This window comes from Pseudopipra pipra, chromosome 1 (genome assembly GCF_036250125.1).
Source record: "Pseudopipra pipra isolate bDixPip1 chromosome 1, bDixPip1.hap1, whole genome shotgun sequence".
NCBI lineage: Eukaryota > Metazoa > Chordata > Aves > Passeriformes > Pipridae > Pseudopipra > Pseudopipra pipra.
Window position 1 is genome coordinate 50,271,398 of NC_087549.1, and position 21,693 is coordinate 50,293,090.

The 21,693-nt window shown below is 35.2% G+C and overlaps 1 protein-coding gene across 8 annotated transcripts in view; it reads right to left on the reverse strand.

Moving 5' to 3' along the window:
* Positions 1 to 21,693, reverse strand: part of DLGAP1 (DLG associated protein 1) — a 414,143-nt gene that overhangs the window by 260,775 nt on the left and 131,675 nt on the right. For 6 of the 8 annotated variants that reach the window (XM_064656132.1, XM_064656077.1, XM_064656082.1 and 3 more), the window contains one exon: positions 5,516 to 5,626. The gene's annotated coding sequence lies outside the window, so the exon portion shown is untranslated. Of the gene's footprint in view, positions 1 to 5,515; positions 5,627 to 19,228; positions 19,354 to 21,693 lie in introns of those variants that run through there. The other 2 variants (XM_064656111.1, XM_064656121.1) reach the window with 2 other exon arrangements.

Here is a 21,693-nt window from a genome sequence, read left to right on the forward strand (position 1 = left end):
CAGACTTTCACTACTCAGTAAGGACAAATTTATTTTTTTATTTTGCACAGTGCCAATTCCATCTCTGCAACACTGGACTCAGAGGATTATCTGAATCATATTTTTTTATTATGTTACTGCTGTAGTTGTAATAATAATATAAAAACATAAAGGAAGACCATATAAGGACAGATGTGATTTCTATACTCTTTCTTAATATTAAAAGGATAAAAAAACAGGATAAAAGTGCAGTTGGTGATTCCATGAAGCCATCAGGAGATGGTGAGATATTTATCATTATGCCTATGTCTGCTTATGATGTGCAATGGAAACCAAAGAAAGGCATCTCTCCTGCATCAGCAGCCTAAAATTAGTGTCAGTTCCTTAGACTGGTGTGTTTCTAAGATAGGTGAATTATTTCAGGGATATGATTTTATACCATAGGAGTAAATTGCATTTCCCACTGTGCTCAACTTGAATTTTTTTACTGGAAGAGAATAATGGGAATACAAGAAATATTCCATTTCTCAGAGTTAATGGTGTTACTACTTTTTGACCCACCATGAAAACTTCTTACAGGCATTCACTTCCAGTAGTGTGCACTTACAAAAATAGCCATGCTGAGTGAATTCAAAGGCTCATTGAGCCACTGTCATAAACCACAGTGAAAATATATACCTAAAGAAAAGTATATAAAAGTATAAAAAGGTAGAATAATTCTGGTATTTCCTGAGCTAGGGATGACCTCTTCTGAAAGACCTTACAAGAATGTTATCTATCTCTAGTACAGTGTCCCTTGCCTCAGGGATGTATGTCAACAGTCATGCATTCACATGCAGGTCTATTTTGGCTGTGATTCCCACCATAAGAAAAAAAGTCACAAAGACAGGTATTTTAAAATTAAAGGATCCTTTAGTATTCCATAGGATTAATAGGAAGAAGAGGTGTAACGAATAAAAAAGGACTAGATGCCTAAGTATTTAGCCTCACTTCTTCACCTGTCTTCTACAATCTCAACAAGGCAATGGGAGGTGGGCTCAGAATCAGGCAATGCTGGCTTGAAGGTACTTTATCTCTTTTTTCTCAAGGCTGTTCATTTGAGTTTACCAACCTTTTTACTTTGTTTAATACTATAAACCAAATAAAAACCTAAATATTTAAAATAAAAAGCAATGATTTAAAAATAAACAAAAGATTTTGTTTGGTACCTTATTGTTTAAATAAAAGTATAAATAGGCATATTTTTTTAATTATGCTGTTTAAATCCTGCAGGTGTAATGTAGTCATGCTTTAAAGACAGTGTAAAACAATCTGAAGGCTTCAAAAAAAGGGTCTAGACGACATAGAAAGAAGGACCACATCTTCATCTAGAATTCAGTCTATACATATCTGGATGACACCAACTGTCAAAAAGTAGGAGATCAAAGGTCCATTTCTGAAATAAATTTTGATACAAAAATGACTATAGCTGTGATGAATTGTCTTCTATTTCTGCTAGGTGTGATGAAGTGAAATTTTTTTATACACTGACACATTAAAAAAGTCTGTCTATGGTCTTAGCTATATCAAATATCAACCCTTCTATTTATTTTTCTTTTTTTCCCCCACTTACATATTTAATTCAGGTAAGTAAATTCCTCACGATTGTTCATTACTCAAAGATAAAACTCTACAGTTTCTAGTTGTTAATGATTGTTTCCTTACTTATAGTAGTAATGAAACTTTTGATCTAATATTTGACTCTGTTATCTCAGCACCTCTTCTTCTGAAGTTTTTGATCTTTTCTCCACCTATGCACTAGGTGTTGGAACTAGATGATCTTCAAGGTCTCTTCCAACCCAAGCCATTCTGTGGTTCCATGATTCTGTAACTTCGTATTTTTCCTTATTACTACACAGATGTTATGAAATTATTGTCACTACAGCACTCAAACCTAAGAAGTGTCCAAGACATTGCAGTATAGAGCTCATCCCAAAACGTTATGGATATTCCTTGGACTTCCAAATTGCCCTGGATACCAAAAAGCTTAAAAGAGTTATTCCTGTCTTTTATTTTGATATTTGCTTTTCCCAAAAGTTGAGAAGGAAATAGGTATGTATGAAATGTATTTTCATTTGAAATGTCCTACTTTATTTAATAGAGAGACAAATCATCTGTCTATCTCACAGTCAGTTTAGTTTCTTTTCTCTGATTCATGGGCTTTGTAAAACTGACCATGGAATTATTATTCAAGCTGTAATAAAAACTCTTGTTTAAATTTTTCTTTAAAATAACCCAAGCAAGTCATGATCATTTTTTTCAATTAGTACTTGAAATCTGTTTTTTTCTTTATATTTGATATCAGTACCTTTGCCTCATCCAAGCTTTTGTGCCTTCTCAGTGTACTTTACCTGAGGCAATATTTCTAATTTTTCTCATTACAGTTGTTACTTTCACACCAGGATTACTAGTAAAATACCTTATACTTTCCTTTGTACTGCATCAAAGATCATCATGTCTTTTAACTGGTAATTTGTTCTCTATGTCTTGTGTCCTTTTCCCCTAAGGAACAATATTTTGAAGGGCCCGAGACTGCTGCATAATTAGATCAAGCAAAGCATCCTCTATCCTGTCTCTCAATAAGACAAGAAGGCCTTAAGGTTTAAATTACTTCCATACATTCTCATTGTAGAAGATTAATTATACTTCTTTTGTTTAATCTCATTAAAGTTCAATTTCATCTGCATCCCTAACATATTTCATATAGATTCTCCTTATCTGACTTTTTCAAAGCCTAGTCATCTCCTCCCTGATGATAAACATATCTTGATTTAATAGGATATTTAAGTTCTTTCTGCATCTCCCTTGGACAGAAGAGTAACATTATATTCACAGAATCACAGATTATTCTGACTTGGGAGTGACTCGCAAAGATCATCGAGTCCAACTCGATATTGACAATATATTTCTTATGAAAATAAATGGACCACACCCTGTTCTTTCTGATAAATGTATCTCTGATCAAAATACCTTCTTCAATGCCACAATGTTTTCTTTTGTATTCCTTTGTTAAGAGATTTCTTATGCCCCTACCTTCCACCTGTTTGCCCTAAGCAAAAAGTTACCTTTATAGAAGGGCAATAAATTGACAGCAAGCTTCACAGAAACTGGTGTTTCTTCTGAAAAGGATCTATATCCTCAAGAGAGTTCTTAGTTTTGGTCATTTTGTCCATTCAGATTATTCTAACATGAATGGGTTTTTTTTTGTGTAGTTCTAACAGTGTATTTACAACAAAAAAATCACTTCCTTCTACATTTTCCAATACAATCTTCTGTATTGAAGAAGTTCCATTACACATCTTCTCCCAACACTCAGGTTAAAATTGTTTATTCCAAGACATGATACCTTTGCTTCTTGTTGATATATGAGGAGTATGTGTGTCTGTACATATCTACAAATACCTATCTAAAATATTAAATACCATATCTAAAACTAGGTGGATCAACTAAATAGGTGGACTCTACAAAACATCATAAGAAGAATCAAATTTAATCATTTAACAAATCACAAGGTTACTTCTAAGTCATTAAGAAAGGAAAACATCTATATTGAGGTGAACTTCAAGTAAAAGTACAGGCAAAAAATGGTACATGACATTGCTGGAAAGCAACTGTCATGATACATCTGAACTGACAACACGCATTTTGGCATTTCCTAATTTTTGCAGAGGTGACTGCACAGCAGTAATGATGTTCTCACTTCCTTGACCCTTCAAAAAGACACATTCCCAAATTCAGGAGCATAGGTACAAAAGCCAAAACTCAGCACAGCTGCAAGAAACTTAACTCTGGGAATGCTGCAGGTATCCATTTTATCCAAAACACTAGGAAGTGAGGGGATGAGGTTTATTTTTTGTCTGTATGACAATACATAATAATTGATATAAATATATATAACTGATAAGTAAATGTATTACTGAGAAAAACAAATTCCTAAGTTAAAAATCCAACTTCTACTTGGGAAAAAATCACACCACTGCAAACATTATGTCATCATTTCAATAAAGTTTTAGACTTTTATAGAAGGTCAACCTGAGGCAAAGGTAGATGAATTGTTCTAATTATTTCACATTATCAGAAAATGAACATCATTTCCAAGTCCTATTCTGCAAAGAAAATGTATCACTTTTTCTAGTGATACATAGAAATATATAATTCTAATATATAAATACATGCATGTATACTGCATATGTAACATGCAGAATCATATATAACATGTAGAATCATATATACATATATATATATAAAGTATAATGAGTCACCATGGATACAATTTTATGGCTATGAAAATGTTGCAGCACACTGCTATTTTCTCCTCTTAAGGTAATTTTACTAAAATACAAAGCAATTGTTGGATAATTAGATAATGTTCTAATTGTAAGAAATTATAAAGTGGGGTATCCATTGAATTTTTTTCCATGTAAATGGACAACAATGAAAAAAAGATCACTCTGGAGTGATACAAAGAGTATTCCTTAGATGTAAAACATTTAATTAAGTATCTTAAACTCACGCTCCACACAGGGAAATTTAAAAACTGAAGCACAGTATCATACCTAACATAATGTACCCATAACCAAATATATGATTAATTTAACATTACAGTTAAATTCCTTCTAGCTAAACTGTAAAGAGTCATGTCATAGTTCCAAGAGTTACTCTTAAAATCATATCAAATCATGAGCAGAATGACCAGCCTTTTAAAAAGACATACAAATTAAAAAACCTCTCCCTGTTTCTAGTGTATATATCTTAAGTCTGCCATGTGGTAATAAGGAAACAGGGCGTGGAATTGATTTTAATTTGTTTTGATATGATTAGCTTTGGGAAATGCCAATAGTTCACTATATGTAGATGTTTCACTGCTATTCCAGTTGTGTCCAAGAAACTAGAGGTCAGCTTATCTTCAGTATGTCTATCAGTTCAGCTCTTAATGTAAAGAAGAAACCAGACCAAACAGAAAAAAGAGCAAATAAAAATAGCTGTGGAAACTGCGGAAAAGGAAGTTCTTTCCTTACCAGAGCTTCTCCAGGTCGTTTCAATGTTGCTTCAAAGATGACTGTCTTCGATACTTCATTTTTGGCTCTGATCTATCCCTTTTCTTATACTCCTCTAGGCCAAATCAATGCTTTCCTCTTATATTCCCTACACTCTCTTCATAGGTATGGTACAGCTAGCTCTGTGGGGCTCTACTCAACATTTAACTTTATATGCTACATTTTTATGTTCATGTTAGACTTCTGAAAATCATTCACCACAACATTCAAAGACACCTGATATTAACACTGTCCTTGGCTGGCATAACTAGGTAAGTACAAAGATAAGTTATCGTATATATATAATTTTCTAGGCTATCTTCATTTCCATTAAAGCAGTTGAAAATTTGCAATCATTTGGCTCCCTGCCTTTGCAGGAAGCAAATCTGGAGAAAAAAGAATAAAAGTGATGCAGAAACAGATCAAGGAGAATGATCAGAGAATAAGAAGAAAGGACTCACCTCCTTTAGTCAGTTTTCCATTTTAGTTTGTTTCAACAGTTAAAGAGGGAAGAGATTTTTCACACACACTTTAATTCGGATGTCAGTTCCAATATTTGATGCTCGGCTGTTCTGAAACACAATCAAAGTGTAGCAGTTAAAACTACTAGCCTGAAACAAGATAAAATTATTAACATGGCAAGGACCTATGTATTCATTAAAAATCACAGCAATATTGAGAGGTTTTATATCAGTGTTCCATGGTAAGATTTTCACATGGTACCACACTCCCCTTCTTGCAAGAAAAAAGCACAAAAAAAGAGATTGTAAAATGTTGCATTTGTGGTGCCACCTCAAATGTTTTACTCTTTCCGCACAATGCTGAAGAGTTTGTCTGTTCTTTTACACAAAGATGCTGGTGTGTATGGCCAGTCTTCGCGAGCGAAGATTTGGGAAAGGTCATTAACCCTTTGAGCCTGCGCAGTGGATTTTTCAGGTGAGACACAGTGTGCGCTGAACTGAGCCCACCCTTTAATCCTAAGGTTCAACTGCCGGGGCCGAGCAAGCTTGGACAGTGGCAGCGAGGTCCTCAGGACGTAGGTTTGTTTAGAGTGACCTTCTCTTAGATGGATGGCCTTACAGGGCTGACGAGCTCCATCTGCCCGGGGGAGTTGCAAGGCCTAGGGATTGCTCAGTAAATCTCTGCAAGCTCACCTCTCCCCCATTCTCACCCTTCTACAACCTTTTCTCACACTACATAAGCACCATAGAGTCCTTCTGCCTCTGTCTGGAAAAGCAGAGGAGAATGGTGAGAAAACTTGAACAACTACCCAGCTATATAAACAGTGCTTCCCCACCAGTATTTCATGGGTAGTGGACAAAATTGCAATGGCAAGTCACTGCACATTAAAATATATGAATTTTAAAAATTATATAAACTGAAAATACTTATTTCCAAGCCATTTTCTCTCTCTTGTAAGGAAAATGATATATATGTTTTTCCCTTTTATTTCTCCAGTACTACTTACTCAGACTAACAGAAATAAATGGCTTTCCTCTGTGTTCTATATTTGTGCTATATGAGTCATCGCACTATTTCAAGTTTTGTTTCTCATCACCTAAAGGTCTAGCCTATTTTATTCAGTCTTTTTTTTAATGTGAACAATTGGTAAGTACAAGCCAGAATAAGCATGAATATTTTGTCTTGTAAATGCAGCTAACATCACAAATTGAACTTTTATTTTAAAGCATATTAAAGGAGAAAAAAAATGTGGCTAAGGGTGTTTTGATACTAGTCTTGGACTATACTGAAGATTTATCACTACAATAGCTTGTATGATATGTTCCTAAGTTATTTTAATCTCTTGATGCTCATTCAAAAAAATATCTTTACACATCACAGTTAACTATTGGGGATCAGTTGTCATAAAAAACAAGTAAAAATTTTCAGAGCAAAAATAACCTGCAAATATTACAAACTCAAGCTTACAAAACTGAAGATACTAACCCAGTCAGAGTCTGATGTCCCACTTCCCATTGGCTAGAAAACTTCCTTAAATGAATTCCTTGGAAGTGGGATGCACATCTTAGTAAAAAGCTTTGGGTTGAAATTGTTCCAAGTAACTGCTAAGAGGACAGGAACTGCCTTTATATGCAGAAGGAGGTTATTTCTGGGAATTCTTTGACCTCTAAAGCACCTGGGGCTTTAAAGCAGTGAAAGAGATGAAGGCTGCAGCCTCCCCTTTGTTACTGTCTTTATATTTACTATGAGTCCTGTTTCCAAGATGAACTAAATTTTGACACTGGTTCAGAGTCTCTGGAATTAATGTCAGGATAGAAACACATTCCACCAGTACTCCAATGACAGCACTTTGTGTAGAGTTAGCTTGGAGGGCCTGCCTCTCCCCTGAGGTATATAACTATCTTTAGTGTATTTCTTCTTAATTCTAGAATCAAATTTCTAGTTCCTTCTGTACAGTTGATCTTCCTTGGTTGATTGTGCAGGTTTTTCTGTCAGAAGGGGTAGAAAAATATGTTTAAAATGGAAAAATGGGATGATAAAATTATCAGATTGGCAGTGGGACCAAGAGAGAGTACAGAACCAGAAACTGCTTTTAAATTACCTCAGAAATGCACAGATTTCCTGTTGACAGGATGTCTTTTGAGAAAGGCTTTAATTTGACTACAACATTGACTACATCATAACCATTTCAGATTTTCTGTGAGAGTATAAAATCGAAAGGGTTGTAAGGACTTCTCTGAACTCATTGAAACTCCCATGTTTGAAGATTTGCTTGAGAACCTTGCTGAAGCTGGGCTCAGATGGATTTCACTTAGCTGACAACGTTTGCTTGGATAAGAGAAATTTTAACTTGTCAGATGTATTTAGTGATGACAGAGACACTGAAGTCTGGCAATGTAAAGACATCACCTGTATCACACTAGTGTTAAGCACACTGTAAGCTACTGCCTAACGTGTAAAAAAGATAAAATTTGAGAAGAATATGTAAGTATATATGATAAGAGTTTTCAGAAATAGTCATGGACTAGTGTGCTTCAAGCTCTGTACTACACATGGTACTATCCATGTCAACAGCCCAAACTAAATCAAAATATTATAATAGTTTTAAAATTTGTTTAATTCTTCATCCATTTTGCTTTTATTCCTTCTTATTTATGTATGTCTATGCATGCTAGCCTTCTTTGCCCATTTCCCTATATTTTATTTAATCTTGAGATACAACCAGAAAAGGTTCACACAACAGGAAGATGGTGATAGTATGTAAAGAATGACTTCTGCATGAGGGACAATGAATAGGGTAAGATTATAAAAAAAGAGAAAATTGAATCATGGGAGATTATGAAAGCATGATGACTGGCATGGAGAGGGTTAGTGACGTTATTTTTTTCAGGTTTTTTTCTTCATTCTGCCCAGTGCAAGAGCTAGAGGGCATGAAAAGAAGCTGGTTAGGAGTAAAATTCATAATAAGAAAGAAAGCTGAACAAATAAACAAAGTGGGGTGACCCTTTCTGCAACGTGCAGTTGCACTGTGGAACTGCTGCCACAAGGAGGTTGTGGACATCAAATCACACTTTCAAGAGAAGTCTGGAAAAGTGTGGGAAAATTAAACCCCCTGAATTAGATAACTATAAAAGTTCAGAAACATCCAGCTCAGAAAGAACCAAAGTTCAGGACATCCAGAGGCTATGAGCATTTGTTTGCCAAGTTCTTATATTCTTTCTTTTGATCCCTGACGCATGAAATAGGGCATGGGACAAAAATAATTTTGAAGTTGACATTGCAGCCATTTTTATTTTTTTTAAATTTTGTTTTAGCTAGATTTGGTTAAAAAGAAACCTGAAAAAAGTGTGGAAAAGAACAGGAAAAAAGAATAACCCGGAACATGTACCCAGGGAGGCTGTGGCATCTCCATTGTGGGAGATACTGAACACACAGTAAAACAAGGCACTCAGCAACTTGATGACTGCCTGTAATTCCTTTCTATGTAAATTATTCTGCAAATCTGTAATTCTAAGAAATAGACTATAATCATGTCTGTACCTCTCCTGTGCAGAATACCAATTCACAGTGTGACCATTATCATGAAACTAAATTTCAGCGCCAAAATGAAGGGCAGGTCTCCAAGTGTTTTATTACACAGTAAACCATTTGATTTCTCTTCTACATGATGCTTCTTTACATTCCTGGTGTTCTTCTGGCATGAACAATTTTTCATTAACAAATATATACTCTAAAGGAAATGGGTCACATTTTTATCTGATATTTTTACTTTCACTTCCCCCCCCACTTCTCATATTTTTATTAAGTAATTCAGTCAAAGTGCATGACTATCCATTTTTCTGTATGCAATATCAAGATACTGACCTACTTTAACAACTGAAACCTGTTCCATTACAAATGTGTACTTGGAAGGGCTTTATATATACTGTAACCTTTCAATGAAGGTATGTATCTAGGGTGACAAATGGCAGTTAACACCTCTGATGTTGACAAGAGGCCTCTTTCAGAACATAATTTAGTGCATATTAAGCCACTAGCATCAACAAGTTTTTACTTTTTCAGAAATAGGCAGGAACCTCATGTATTTGCAAATTTTAGCAAAATAATAATAATAAAGAAATTAGGACTGCCTAGTAACTACAGGCAAACAAACTTCTAAAAATTTAATTACAAGCATACTAGCATAGTAATAATGGGAATACCATAAAGCTTAGCAATGAACACAAAACTCAACCTTCTTCCTATATAGCCAAGACTGCTTACTGAACCTCATTGGTAAAATTAACAGTCTCCCTCAGACAATTAAAAATCATGCTGAGTACTCAGCCACAGTAAATTACAAATATAATTAAGTAAATAATAAGAAAGCCCAAGTCCCTACTTAAATATGCTGCCAATTCAGCTAATCCAAGCACAGCAAATATTAATGCAATACTTCAATGTCTACAGCTCAGCTCCTGATCTACAGTCATAATAACACATTAAGATTTTGTCCATACTCAGAGCAAATCACTTATTTTCCCCAAGACATCAAGAGCACCATGTTACCATAATAAACTGCTCATATCTTCCATCATCCTGCCAGAGAAGGCGGGTTGAGAAGTTGCGCACTTTTAGTCTGATTGTATTTGGCACCAGTTATAGTGACACAGTCTTTTGACTATACTTCACTCTAAACTGAAAAGAAGCCAACCTGAAGCTGTTTAACGATAAAGGATTAAAATCAATGCCAATTAAAAGGCTCTGCAAAATGTGATTTTTAATTACGCTACTTTAGGAAGTGACTAGACAATCACTATTGGCATTCCCTTGTTTCTGTATCCAAAGCACAAACAATTTATACCTTGGAAAAAACTTCTGATTTCAGCAGCTAGCACACCAATGAGAAAAAGTTTAAAGTTCTGAATTAGTGATAACTACTACGCAAGAAATGAAATGTGTCTAAAATTATGTTGACAGCACATCACTTTCCAATAATATGCACTAGTGTTGATATTCACTGGTATCTGTTTACAAGCTCACAGAGAAAGGATTAAATAAAATTTAATTAATTCAAACTTAAATATGTATTTATATCACTCTACAGCAGTGTGTGAATGGCAGACATTTCACCGTCGCACCGCAGTTGTATTATTCTCAGCCCAACCTCATAAATATTAATTGCTTTTGAAACTGAGTTATAAGTCTGTACATGAGATAAAGGAAAAATCCCAAGCACAGGCTTTCCCTCAACATCAATCCACAGGAGGAATAAAATATTCTTTATGAAATGTTCCTGCATCAGCACCAGTGGGAAGTTCTGCAGTCTATTCTAGTTGGAGGTAAATGGTTTTAATTTGCTCTTCATTGTAACTGAAAGAATCAGTTATATAAAGCCTTAATATTTCCAAATCTGGTTTTAGTAAGAAGCTTTCACAGCTCCTTACCCAAGATTGCCCCACTGTGAGATTTTCATGCTATGTGCATGAAGAATTTGGCTCTGAAGCAGGCAGAAAACTATAAACAGAGGCAAATTAAAAAAAAAAAAAGAAACCCCCAATTTTCTGTATCCACCACCCCTCTGAGAAGCCTATGTATATTAAACAGAAATAGTTACAAAACACTAAACTAACAACTGTGCTAAAGGGTTGAGAGAAAGAAAAAATTCTGATTGCAACCAGTGAGAGAGCAAAGAAAGAAAGGCCACAGGCAACACCTATGACCAGTCTCACTCTTACTGCTGCTGCATTACTCCTGTCGATAACCTCTCACCCTGCCTTGCTCGTGTCTGACTGACACAGGTACTTCCAGTGAGCTGAAACTCTCGCTCCATACTGACTGTGGAGGAAGAGCCAAGCAGCTAACACAAACAGCCTTGCAGCTGCTGCAGAGGTCAACAAAGAATGAGACATGTCTAGACCTAGCAAAGTGGCATCTGGCAAGTATGCACTATTATCTCAGTTTCACACAGAGTCACAGAATCAATTAGGTTGGAAAAGACCACTGAGATCATCGAGTCCAACCTATGACCTAACACCACCACTTCAACTAGACCATGGCACTAAGTGTCACATCCAGTCTTTTCTTAAACATGTCCAGGGACAGTGACTCCACACCCCCCTGGGGTGTGTAGAACTTCTTCCTAACGTCCAGCCTACACCTCCCCTGGTGCAGCTTAAGACTGTATCCTCTTGTGCTGTTGCTACTTTCCTGGGAGAAGAAACCAATCCCCCCCTGCCTACAACCTCCTTTCAGGTTAGTCATGAGCAATGGAAGAAAACACATAAAAAAGTCTCATGAAATTTGTAGAGCACATTAACAGGTCAGTCAGTCGGTCCTTTGCTCCTAAGTAAGGAAGGAAACGAGGCAAAAATTTTAGCCCATGATTATTATATATAAAATAATTTTAGTCTGAAATACTGAATAGAGACCCATTAATCCAATCCCTCTTATCTGATACTTGCATATATGGATAAATACTTATTCACACCACATATGTGAGGGAAGTTTCTGCATTGCACCTGCATATTCAAGTGAAATGTTACAAAAAAACCCCAACTACAATCTTTTTCTTTCACATACTGTTATACATTCTATGGAATTTATGACTAAAATATCTGTTCATAACAGAAGTGCTTGTAACACAACACAGGTTTAAAAACGTCTGTACCTCAAATAACATTTCCACTAGTGTATAATAATCCTTCATAAATTTTCTCACGGTCTTTACATTGCATCAATTCACCCTTACTTCTGTAGGTAGCAAAGCAAGAATTACCATGTTTTTAAACTGCTCTAAGTTTTCGTCTCTCTCTTCCTCAAAATAATGATAGGTAATAGAAGACAGGAAACAAAAAACACGGTTTACTGTTTTTCATGGTACACAGTGAAAAGTACACAATTTCAAAGTACATCTTCTGGAACCTGCATATGAATTTTAAACATGTCCAGCTCATGTTTTTATTGCATGAAGTCCTACTCCTGCAATCATGAAAATTCCCTTTGTTTTGAAATGCTGAAAAACTGCTTCCAGCCTAAATAGCAATCATGAGGCATTTGAGCAGTTTTTGATACTGAACAAAAAAATGGCATCCAGCTGTTGCAGGGAGAAATTCTCAATTACACAGTTGGTTGAAAATGTGCTGCGTAGTTAAGAACTCTACTTGTGCAGCATTATTAGAAATCTGAAAACGGGGATACTTTGATAATCTAGTCATAATTTTTCATAAAGGTTACATTTCTAGTAACATAAATGAATCTGTGTAACAGACCATCTGTCAAAATATTTAAGAGCACATTTATTTCTCTATCATTTCCTGGTGAAAAAAAGTCCTCTCTCTTTTCCTTCATGTGGTCCACTTTCACAGTGCTTTGGAGCCAAAACTAAATCTCACTGTATATGATATATATAAATATATATATATATACAATATATGTATATATATCCTCTGCCTATGTATATAAAGCCTCTATGTGTGACAGAGATTTTCCCTGAAAATTTTTATCTGGCTAGGTACTGGTTTTTGCATACAGTGCAAAAACTGGTTTTTTTGTTCAGTCATCATCCATTGGCTATACTTAAACTCAGACCTTCAAACCTGCTGAACAGGGCTCTGAATATTATACTGGATGTGGAAAAAAGAAGCTGTCAACAGAAAATTCATTATCTTTCCATCATGCTACACTGGGTGGTAAAATGAGAAAAGTTTACTCCTGCATGAATTCCCACCAAACTGAACTGTCTTTGTTAGTCAAGTCATGGCAGGGGTTATGTCCTGCACAAATAAGCATTCCTTTTGTTGGCAGAGAAATAGCCCTTTTTTTTTTTTTTTAAATCAGCATAAACCATGTATTTTTCCATCTTGTCAAGTTGAGAACAAAAGACCTAAGCAAGTTCAAACTACCTTGTCAATAGAGATGATTCAGAAGTCTGCAAATTAGGCTTAAATTATGGCAAGTATATGTATGTATATGCAAGTTCCTAGTGCACATAAGCAAGTAAAAAATTACAGTTTACAAAGTTTATTTTTATTAGCTGTAAATTATTTGTTATTTTTTCTAAAAAAAAAAAAAAAAAAAAAAATTAACAGACAATACTGCCAGGTTGACCCTAACAAAGATTTTTCTCTTTATTTTGTGCTACTAAGCAAGGTGTATCAAGACAATTTCACGGAATCATGAATGTGGTACCTTAGTCCCAGGAGTTTGCTGTTGGCCTATCAGTGTTCACACTGGCTGCCCATATTGCTGTTGATTTTAATGGGACCATAGGATGAGGTGAACAGCCTTTTAAAAATTCCACACAATGTAATCGGGTTTATTATATCTAACTAGACAAGCCCTGGTTTTCAATTACATTTTACTGTGACAAAATTGAAAAAAAAAATCACCTATTCAGGAGAACTTTTATACATATTTTTTTGATTACAGATTTCACAGAGTACCAGTAAGCAAGAGAACTGTACAAGGACAAAGAGAGAACAAAACTCCTGTAACTGTGTGTTGTTTTTTGCTTAATTCCTTTATTAACTGCTTGATTAGTTAGTTTGTGCAATACCTAGGAAATGTAAAGCAGTAATAAGTGCTAATTAATCATTTATATAACATTCAACTACTGTAGCAAATTGTACAAACATAGCAAAAAAAAAAAAAAGAACTGCATAATGATGAAGAATGAAGCCTACAATGCTGACAAACTTCCTTCATTAGGAAAAACAAAACAGGAAAGCAGTCATAGGCAGCAAACAGTAGGCTGTAGCTGCAGAAAGCCTGCTTCGTGGGGAGCAACAGAAGCAAGAGATGAGGTGAATGAATGATATAAAAGCACTGCCCAACTGCTTGTATTAAGGAGAACATACGGTGGAAAAGAAGCAGAACTGCAAGGGAAAAATGACAGTTTCATTGAATTGCAAATGAGAGGTAATAATTTCAACATCCACTGTGACAGACTACTTCTATGTGTTATTATAAGCTCAGGTGGATGCTGCTTTAAACCAATTAAGAAGAGGAACTACTTGATGCAACAGCATCTAGTGCAGTAAGTCTGGAAGTGGAAAGGTGCTTCTGCTAGTGCTTTCTGGTGACCTAATGAACCTGCTCTAACTGGAACAGCAGTTTCTGCTGTCAGAACAACTTAAAAGCAGAGTGATAAAGAGGAGACAGCATTTATCACTTCTTCCAAGTCCAAAATCATGCATAAATGGATGAAGCAAATGGAACAGAGTACCTAGTGAGGGTAAAAAAGCAGGAAAAATCATCTACTGATATGAAACACACAGAAAGGACAGAGAGATCTGCCGCTCTAAGAATAAAGCTATTTTGAGTTCTATGAAAACACCTGCAATGGATGAGAAGAAAAAAAGCCTACACATCATTTTTGCCAAAAGTTAAACACTTGATAGTTAACAAGAAAGAAAGAATAAAAAAGAAAGAAAGGAAAAGGAAGGAAGGAAGGAAGAAAATAGAAAGAAAGAAAGAAAAAGTTAAAGTATTCTACAGGTGAAAACAAAAATACTTCTGTGACTTTCAAAGTTATGCAATGAGTAATAATGATAGTTTAAATGTACAGCTAGATGTTAAAAGGTAAAACTAATAGGAGAAAAGATGAAAAATCAAGTTAACATATGCATCATCATAAATAATAATATTCACGGTATTAAATACTATTATTTCTATGATAAAAAAGTTTTCCATATGATACTAAAGAAAGATTTAGTGCAACTTCATGAGAAGATGCATTTCACTTCCTTATTTTTTGATTGGTTTATTTGCTTCAGTCTGGCAATATACACAAAACAGTCTGCAGAGATGATTTAGTAGCACAACATATAAGTGTTTTTTTACCTTGCTTTAAATATAGAGAATGCTGAAAATTCCGATGGATGTATATATTAAGAGAGAAAGAAGCCAAAACCATTTTGCAATTCCATTGTTAAATTTGTCTAATAATGCCCAAAATGTCCATCAGAGTTCATCTACAATTTTCAATTAATTTGCTCTGGCATGTTAGTATCTCTTTTTGTATTTCATTCTTGTTATCTTGTCCTACTGAGTCTTCCTTTTCCTAGTTTGGGGAATTTTAATTATTTATTATTTATTACATTCTCTTTCAGATCTAGTGCTAAGGCAAGCAAGGATAAACCTTTCTAGGTACCCTGTATTTTATACTGTTTACCATAATTAGAGCCAAGTATCCAGGAATCAGTTTTATTATTCTGGAAGGCATTATGAGCACCCTCTTTCTATGGTGAATCTTAAAATGAGATGTAAATCAGAGTTTTAACTTAATGGTCATGGAATGTAGGAAAAATTAGTTTATAAGTTGAAACCCTCAGTGGAAGTGCCAGGTCCTCAGCACCAACTGCTTCAGTGCACTGACCCCATTCTCTTCTGCTGCGGTAGTTTCTGAGCAGACACAGATATTGCCTGTGACACCCAGAGTCCAAACACCTTGCTGACCATCATTTGCATTTTCGGTACTTGTACTTTTTTGCTCGCAAAAAGTACATACGTCATCTCCACATGATGACAACAATCAAGTAGTTAGTAACCCAAGAGGAAGCAATTCTTCAAGTACATTTGTAACTTTGTCCTCTATCAAGCCAGACTGAAGTAATAGAGGACTATCCTAGACTCAGGTTGCTGAGGGGGAACAGGCATTTTTTTAGTGGTCATGGCTGCCATTTTGTTAGTGGTCCTTCCCTTCCAGATGATGCCTCCAGACACAGAATACATCATAAGATGTATTATGCTTAGATTAGAGTTTTATGCTGAAATGATGAGGCAAGAAGGCATTTTCCTTCATGAAAGCTGAAGTTAAGGCTCCAGAAGCCATTTTTCATCTGGCTTATCTAAGCCCTACTGAAGCAAAAAGAGGCTCAGCAGACTCCATCATATTTAGAGCATAAGGAAGTGCATCTGACCACTAATTGCAAAAGCTTTGGGGCTTTTTTTGTTGTCTGTATTTTTCAGTCCTTCCAGAAGATAATACTACACAACCAAGTGCACACCTTCAGTTTCTTCACACTTTAAAGCTTCACTTTATTTAGGTTGGTATCTTTTGCAGTTATTTCAAGTTTTGTAAATAGATTGTAATTGTATGTGTATATATCTTAGTGAAAGAAAAGGGGTTTTTAATTATTTTTTGCTACCGTCTGAAAAAAGTCCAGTCAACAGACCTTGTGTTTTGCTAGCTGAACACAAAGACCTTCATGTACTAAAACTTGACCATGTGGGGCATGGATGGACCATTTTATGCACAAAGCGACATACAAATTGCTCAACTTTGCACCTTGTGCATTTATGTGCCCCTACACAAAGAAGAAAATTAGTTGGAGCAACTTTATCTACCAAGTTTTCACAGGAATAAATAGTTAATTTTTAGTGTCTCTGAGATAACAAATCTCATAGAAGTCCCCTAGAATTCAGAAAATACCAGATGAATCTTCATGACACGCTACAAAAATTTTTATTGTCTAAGCCTATGATGACATACTGGGTGTTACATGACTCATGGTCCTAATGAAGACTTTGTAACAGAACTGGCAGTATCCTAAGTATATCAATCGTCTTTTTGCCAGATCATTTGGTAAATAATGGCAAATAACAACCTTAGGGTGGAAAACCATCCTCAAAACATCATCAAGTTATTTCTCAGATGCCTCTTGTCTTCTTCCATTTTTTAAATAGTCAGCTAATTACTGTGACAGAGAAATCAGTTCTTGATATGAGAAGACTCCTTCCAACAAATTCTCTGAATGAGTACAAAGTATTTTCTATTTTAATTTTCCCAACCATACAAACTCCATAACCTTCTAGAAATATTCTTCTACTATCTGGAACTTTGTTGCTACTGACTTTTCAAGTTCTCTTTTTGTTAACTATGTTTCTCTAAAGTCCTACTTAAAATGCAGTAATATTTATAAAATAACATTATTCAGAGATGGATAATTCAGAGATTTTTTTTAACATAAGCTCTTGAGGAAGTGATTAATAAATCCACTGGGAAAATAAGCAATTAATGACTTTGGCACTCTCTCTATATAATGTTGGCTGAATGTCTGAATGTGTTCACTTTGTTCCTTTGCAGTCTGAGCTGTTGATTGGTAACATTGGCTTCTGTCTGCTACATTACAGAAGACATCAGATCAGAGATGTCTAGGTTACTGAACGCGAAACACCAGAACAATACAGTATATAAATGCTGCAGCACTTGAATAATTCTCTGTTGTAGCAGCCACTTGTAACATAAACATCAAATTCACAGATCTGATTGATTTTGATGAATAAATGTTCTGTTCCAGACTTCCTCAACAAACGATGACTGTCTAGGTGTTTAGCAGCTTTTGTGCAGAATCCATCACTAAATGGTAGGTTTCACTTAAATAAGGTGGCACCCAAAACTTCTAATTTTGGCACATCATAGGCATGGCTTGAATGGTCAGACTGTCCAACCATAAGTCCTAGCCTGTGATTTCTAAAGAAACCTTCAGATGGGAGAAACCTTCCTTTAAACTGACATAGATTTCACTGAGGTTCCTCTTATCAAAAAGTTAAAAATGAAACGATGAGTCAAGTGTAAAGACTTGAAGAAACAAAAGTTTGACGTAAAAATTCAGATCACTACACCGAACGCTGAATTAGTTTTATTAATATTTTTCAATTAGACTTCTGGCCCAAAGCAACAGAAGTACTTCACTCAGTATTTAAAAATGTGTCATCATTATAAATGGATAAGTTTTCCCAAAAAGAAGACACAATACCTGTTCTTTTAAAATAATTTTAACAGGAAAGCAAAACAACTTTAAGGGAAAAAAGGCCTTTATTTTGAATGCAACTACAGTGAGTACTGGTTTTCTGTTCAAGAAAACAGTATGATTTGATGGGGTTTAAATAGTTTCCTAGCATTTTTTTGAGTAGCCTGTAGAAATAAATTTGTGAGCCTCATTTTTCATTTGCAACCAGAATGAGTCACAGTTAAAGATTTTTAATGATTTTTAAATCTTTAAAGATTTTTAAAGATTTTTAATGCACTCTTTGTAAAAAACATCAGATCGTGACATCACTGCATACAATTTGCATTCATTGTAAACTGCTTTTATAAAGAAATTCCTATTGCAATTGCATAAAACTTAGTAAAATAGAATTTTACCAGGTGTCTTCATCATTATTTGCTTTGATTTCTTTTTTTTTTCCATTATTAGGCTAGCAGAAATTAGCCTTGTTACTTGGCTGAACAATTTGTGGCTTTCTGTAAAAATAGGTTTTTCAGTTGAAGTTCTGGAGTACAAGATGAACAATCCAGTCAAACCTCTAAACTAAGTCTGACTGTAAGATGTATGTGCTGTTCTGCTGATTATGATGCCTGATGAAACATTCAAACCAATCGCATCAGGACACGAAACATAAATACCAATATGCTGCTTATTGAACTCAAACAAGTCTTCCTACACATTACTCAGAATCACTATTGTGCAGTAGTACTGAGTCCCAGCATCAATAAGCATGGTATGTTAAGGTTGGCCAAGCCAACAAAAAATTATACACTAACCCATCTGATTTACCAAGTCTGATTGCAACAACAACCAAACTTTCCTTACAACTCCATTATCCTCAGCTGTGCTCCAAGAACACAATTTCTTTTTGTCTTGGAAGAATTTTCTTCTCAAGAATAATTATCAGTAAGAATGTTCTGTAGCAATGTCCTCACTAGATCTGACCAGCAGCCAATGTACCTTAGTATCACATCTGCAACAGACATCAAAGCCAGGAAAGTCAAAGAAGGTCCAAGTCATGGAACTGTTGCGATGTGCCTTGCAGTAGCACAGCTGATCTTCCACTTCAGCTCCCAAAGGTCCTGCTAAGGTAATGCACGAGATTGAATTACTGACCTATAGCCAATCTACCCTATCTATGCGAGTTATTATCTTTTCTATCTCTTCTTTGCTCACTATCAAAATTAGAATCTCTTTTTCTATAGTTACATTTTCCCACAGTTCTTTCTTCCATTCTGAGGACAAAAAAAATACAGTTGAAAAGTGTCAACTTGTGATGGGCAAGAAATTATTGAAGAACACTCAGTATCTTGAGATCCTAAACGTTAGAATACAGAAATGTGGATGAAAAAGGATTTTGCATGTAAAATACTGAACTGCTATCATATCAGTTTTGAAACCAATTCATTGATGTGTCATTCCATACAAGGAGATGAACTGGCATACCACAATTGACAATTTCATTTGAAGTACTGAATTGGAAGCTATTAAGACTGTAATCAAAAGCCGAGGCAATTATATACAATAACAAAGAGGATAGTGTTTCTAGGGCAGTTGCTAATGTCATAAGTTGCTCAGCACTATGGTAAGCAAGTGTACCCTCTTTGCAACAAACTAGATAGAGATATCCTATGCACTTCTGGCATCTGTTTCTCTCTGACATAAAGAGAAAATATCAGAAGAATTTCTGTTGTGCACTTGTCAACCTTTGTCTTGGAATTCCACTGTGTTTAATTATTGTATACAAACATACTGAGAAAGTTAAAACAAGTATCAGAAAAAGTAATCATGTTACAAGATACAAAAGAAATTATAAATATCCCAACTCAAATATCAGTATACTTTTTCTTTTAAAAAAAAGCAAACATCTATCACGTAAAATAGTATTTGCTTAAGTTTTCATGAAGCATCAAAAAATTAGCAGTTTGTCTTTTTTTTAACCATCCAGTTTAACCCTGTTTCCCTGAAATTCAATTTCTTATGCAGGGCTCTCATATCCTTTATATTCTACACAGTATCTACAGAACCTGTACTTCTCCAAATCACAGCTATTTCAATCCTACAAAGGAGTTCTTTTCACTCCAGTTTAACTGTCCTTTAAGTATTTTATGTATATGTATGCATATACATAAATTCACAATGCCTCTAAACATAAAATCTGGGTATAACCACTTTGCAGTTCTGCCTGTGCAAGGCTGTATAGGTAGTGGTATGTGACAGTCTACCTGCAATAGAACAGTACTGATCTCAGGTTAGCCAGCTCTTCAGATCCAAGGGAAGTTTGCATCCCATCACCAGCAGAGGGTTCCGCAGTAAAGGATGATTAATGATTTTCCTACTTTTTCTTTTTCCAGGTTGTTCACATTTTCACAATTTGGAAATAAATTGCATAGTTTAATCTGCCAATGATTCATTTGCTATGAGTACCAGACACGCACAAGGAGGTCAGAAATTCTAATAGTGCTGATTACAACACAATTACTGACTCATTTTGCCTTCCTTTAACTATGCAGAGAGCTGTACAGAACTGGTTGGTGTGTCTACGTGTTCATAAGATACACATTTATTTTTGTCACATGAGGCGGATATGTGTTGTGTTTGGTGGTGTGGGACTGGATCACAGTTTTTAAGGATTCTTTTAATGTTTGCATTTCTTTTAACAATTCCCCATAGTGGGACTGGTTTGGGTTTTTTTTTTATAAATGTATGATGCCTAGAACCATAAGCCTTAGATTGTTGATCGGACTTCCCACATACTGCAATGACCTCCGTATTAAACAGCAGCACCATAATAGAATTAGGAGCCTTTTTTGATGGCAATGCATTAATGAAACAAAGCTCCAATTCACAGTATAAGCACATGAGAAAAAAAAAGCCAGCTAAAGCAGGGGAGAATGCTACTGAAGCAGGAAATGCTTTAATACCAGATGCAGCTGAGCTCCCTCAATAGAGCTCACTTTGACTGCAAGAAGAAGGGATGGATGAGATGGAATTCAGTCAGGACTGAATCAGATTGGTAGGGATATCTGTCAGGTATTTGGGTTTAATTTGGCTTTGCACAACCTAGAGATTGTCCTTGGTGGGTTAGACAGGTTTTCATATAGATAATTGTATATGTGTATTTCTGATTAAAATGAATTTCACTCAAAAATGTCAAGAAAAAATGTATTATTAGATCAAATTAATACTTCAGAGTCTATTTTGCAAAATATTTTTTTCAGTATACACAGAACAGTACTTAAACAGTTCTAAGAAGGAATATCCCCCTTTGACTTTTAGAGCTATATGTAGTGTAATAAAATGGCCAACCTGAACAGAGCACGGACTCTGTCACAGAGAAGATGGTATGGAACCTTTTAATGTTAACTTTATTTGCAGAATAGACACTGGTTTTAAGGATAGGGGTAAAAATAATTTACCAAGTC